The following is a 4,792-nucleotide window of genomic DNA, read 5'->3' as shown; positions in this document are numbered from 1 at the left end:
AGCAAGGTAATATATAATTATCCTCATTTTACAAATAGGGAGTTAAGGCTCAATAAGCCTTCTCAAGGGTTCATAGTAAGGGTGGGACTGGGGTTTGGACCCAGGCCTCTTACCCACAAATCCACCTCACACATGCATATTGTGCCTTCCAGAGAGAGGAACTGTCTCTGTCCCAGGATTCTTAGCAAACACCCTAGGATTGATTCTGATTGGATTGACTTCATCTGCAAAGGGGGTAAGACAGCAAATGCTCACGCTTCCTAAAAGGGTATGGCCAACAGGCAGCATGAATTATTTTCACTTGAGAAAAACTTGTACACATGACTATAGCTAGTTGCAAGGGAGACTGGGAAATGTAGTTTTCATGTGTCCAGTTAAAGCTTGGGGTTCTGTTATTAAAGGACATAGGGAGAATCTACAGTGAGAGCAACTTGCCTCCACAAAATCCTTCTTTATTTTAATGAGCAAGAGGAGCTTGGATGCCACGACCTAGAGGTGATGGTGTACTGTTAGGCAGCTCTCACTTGGGCTGTGCACTCTGGCTTAACCATACCATCGGGAGGAGGTGGTGGAGGGGAGCACACGACCCCCGACTTCCCAGCAAGCCTTGTGGGAAAGGCCAGCTGAGTGGGTCACTGTGGGAAACAGGGTAGACGTGTCGATAGTACTCAGGAAAGCAGCTCTCCATGTTTATATCCGGGATCCGTGGCTTTCTTTCCTGCAGGAGGTGAACATGGCAAAATTTTCATGAAGATTATTTTTTTTTTAATTTGAGGTTTCTCTCACAGAACTGAAGGGTCCCAGGTTTGATTCCGGTGAAGGGCATGTACCTTGGTTGCGGGCATATCCCCAGTAGGGGGTGTGCAGGAGGCAGCTGATAGATGTTTCTAACTCTCTATCCTTCTCCCTTCCTCTCTGTAAAAAAATCAATAAAATAGGTAGTACTCGGGAGAGCAGCTCTCCATGTCTATATCCATGATCCATGGCTTTCTTTCCTGCAGGAGGCAAACATGGCAAAATTTTCATGAAGATTATATTTTTTAATTTGAGGTTTCTTTCACAGAGTGAAAAAATTTTAAAATATATTTTTATTGCTTTCAGAGAGTAAGGGAGGTATCAGTGATGAGAGAGAATCATTGATTGGCTACCTCCTGTACACACCACACCACACTAGGGATCAAGCCTGCAACCCAGGCATGTGCCCTAACCGGGAATCCAACCGTGACCTCCTGGTTCATAGGTCGACACTCAACACCTGAGCCATGGTGGCCCCTGAGCCATGCCGGCCCCTGAGCCAGCTGGCTGGAGTGCTATTTCTCCCCACCCCAAACATTGACAGCATGCCACCCTTAGGGTTAATGATGAGCTTTGGGGCAGGTGTGACTCCTCCCCTCCAAGTCCCCAACAAGGAAAGCTCCCTGGCCTTAGGGACAGACTTGAGGAGTGGGGGAGGGGCAGGGGGAGTGGCAGAAGCACACGCATGCTCCCAGCCTGGTGGTGGGTTTGGCAGGAAGGTGTGCCAATCACCTGTTTGCTGTTTGCCCGCCTCCTGCTCTGCTCTTTGCCCCTGGGCACACCTTTCCCAGTCTCCTTTGTCTTCTGGTTCTAGGACTGGCTGAAGGCAGGAGGGCAGGCGATGGCACCTTCGGCTTCAGGTGATGCCAGCAGTCCCCAGGGACTCCGGTCGCAGCGTCAGCACATTGTTCCTCCAGCCACAGGGGCATTGGTGTCGACCTGCTGGCCGTCTCCCTGCTGCCCGACAGCCTGCGAGCATGGCCGTGTATTAAATTCTCTCTATGTCAAACACCTAGAGTGGTTTCTGTCTTCCAGGCGGCTCCGACTGCTAGAGAAAGAAACCTTCCAAGTGGAAGCAAAGCGATACTGGACCACTAGCCCCTCCTTAAATGGGCAGAATTCACTCCAAACACAATTAACCGCTTTGGAAAGAGAGCTGAGAATGGTAGTGACTTACGAAAAGTCTTACAAATACTTTTACTTTGAAACACTTTAAAGCCAATAAAGACTGAGTAGACTTCATAAAAGCTGTGCCAGTGACGTTGTGCATTGTTTAAATTAGGCACAATGGCTGGCTCCCGTCAATTCCCATTTGCCACATCTAAGGAACGTCTACTGATCTGGCCGCCAAGGGTCCACTGCTCCCTTTCTCTCGGTGACCCTGAATTTCCCGCAGGAAACTATCTCCCCCTCCCCACAGCCCCTGAAGTGGAGAGAGGCTGCCTGCACATCAGAGCACGGAATCCTCCACCAGAGATCGGCTCAACGGGCTCCCATGAGGTTCCTGCTGCTTTAGGGACAGGTTTGGGATGGGCACGTGATCTAGTTTGTCCAATCAGAGTGAAGCTTAGGATTTGCACGAGTCACCAAAATGTAATACTTCCTCTTCCACTGGACTATTTTCCTTTCTCTTCCACTGGACTTGAGCTTGGGAGAAAGGAGGCCTGTGGCTGTTGGCAGCCGTCTTATCCCTCACCGTGTGGACTCAGAACGAAGCCAGCTCAGAGGAGAGTGGAGACTAGTGTCTTCATTCCGCCCCTGAGACGAGCTGTGTCTTAACCAGATAGCTCTACCTCTGGACTTTTACGTTTCAAAACCCAGAAAATTCACTTTTTCCTTAACCACTTTGGGTTGGGTTTCTGTCGCTTGTGATCAAGTAAGCCCTTTCGGACTCTCTGTCCTGCTCAGAAGGCGTGCGGAAGTGCACCCAGGCAGGCTGGCTTCCCCAGGAACGGAGTGGCTGAAATTCCATTGTGGGCCTCCGGGAGAAGGGAGTACAACGATGCAAACCAGCCCAGGTGGTGAGGCTCCGCCTTTGATGTGGACCTATGAACCAGGAGGTCAGGGTTCAATTCCTGGTCAGGGCACATGCCTGGGTTGTGGGCTCGATCCCCAGTAGGGGGCCTGCAGGAGGCAGCCAATCAATGATTCTCATCATCATTGATGTTTCTATTTCTCTCTCTCTCTCTCCCTTCCTCTCTGAAATCAATAAAAAAAAAAAAGAAAAAAAGATGAAAACCAGGGTCTAATCTTCTACCACCTGACAGCTTTGCGACTTTGGGGAAGTTTAGCAACCTCTCTGGGTCTTAGTCACTTCATCGGAGAGACAAGATGTCATAATGTGGAAGGATAGTAAGAAGCTAGGAAAATTCCTGGGCGAGTGGAATGGGAAAACCGAGGCAAGAAAATTAAACAAGACCAAACAGTTTGGGCAGCTTGCAGCCAGCTTGTGAATTGCAAGACCTTGTCTTCCCCAACCAAGGACACTTGGGAGCAAATGGTTTACAGTCTCCTCCCTAACCAGAGAGCACACAGCTCAAGTCACCCTCGCCTGGGAAAATAGGGAACGAAGACCCACTTAACGCTACCTGTGCCCGCTAAACCCAAGGACAATGAAGTCTGGGGACAAGTAACAAACCCCCAAAGCATTTACATGGTATCACTTGAGGGGGGATGTTAGGCAGGAAAGATAACTGTCAGGGCAGGAGGAGGGGAGGGCGGAGAAGAAGAGGGGGGAGTTTACCTCACCCACTGATCAAAGAAGTCAGTAGTCTTGGGACTTGCCCAGATAAAATCGCCAGATGTTTTTGTAAATTCTGGAAAAAGCTGCAACAATGTAAAAGGGGGACCCTGAAACCTACAAGGGGAAAAGTCATAAAACCCTTGACCCCACAGGCTACCCTGGCTGAACGGCCTGCTTGTGCTTCATGCCAAGTGTGTTCGTAATAAACCTGCTTACTGCGCCTCCCTAATGTCTCCTCCGTCTCTTGCTTTGCCTCCTTCACAAATTCACTTGCTTTGCTTCAACACTGCTGGCCGTCACTCATCTGAATTCTGTCTCGGGAGCTGACAAGAGCTGAGGAGGGGAGAGCCACACTCGACATGGGCAGCTCTCCAGTAACAAGAATGCTGTTTATTAGTAACAATATACAGTTGGACTGGGTGGGAGCATCTTTTGAAACCCCTCTAGCTCCAAGATCTTCTGATTCTAAAGACAAGAACAGCTCCTGTCTATTGGGTGCCTGTTCTACATGAAGTGCAACACCTGCTATTTAAGCCTGGCATCATCCCTGCTATTATTTCACATTTTGCAGATGGGGAAACTGAGGCTCAAAGAAATTATGAAGTCTGCCCAAGATTAGACAGCCGATAAGCACTATATCTGGGCTTGAACCCAGATCTTGCCAGATTCCAAACACAGACACTAGACCAGGGGTGGGCAACCCCTGGCACGCGTGGCAAACATGGCACGCCAGTAACTTTTGCTGGCATGCGAAACCCTCTCTTATAATCTTCCATTTACAATTTTTGTGAACATTTGAATGACTTAAATGTTAAATTACAAGGAACTGGCAAGACACTTGATGTTATGTTTGGTTACATAAAAGCTTTTGAAAAGAAATTGGAAGTCTTAAGAGGGATGTGGATGGTGAGAGATTTAGATATTTCCCAAACCTCAAGAGGCACATCAAAGACCTCCCACAAGATGACAGAACGGACTGTCAAAGCCTTCAAAAGCTGTTTTGAAACATCATTGAGTCAACTATCGAACAGTTCTTCTCAAGATTTGCGAAATTCAGAGAACTGGAAGAGACAGCAAAATTCATGAGGTTTCCAGACAGCATGAAACTGGAGGAACTAAACTTACAAATGTTTTCATGGATAGACATGGCTGACTTTGAAATGCAGTTGGTTGAATTTCAGAGTAGCTCAATTTGGAAGCAGAAATTTATTGACCTTAGAGTTGACTTGGAAAACATTGAAAAAGAGCGATTAG

The sequence above is a fragment of the Myotis brandtii genome, unplaced genomic scaffold (assembly GCF_000412655.1).
Source record: "Myotis brandtii unplaced genomic scaffold, ASM41265v1 scaffold687, whole genome shotgun sequence".
NCBI classification, from domain to species: Eukaryota; Metazoa; Chordata; class Mammalia; order Chiroptera; family Vespertilionidae; genus Myotis; species Myotis brandtii.
Note: the sequence above shows the minus strand (reverse complement) of the source record.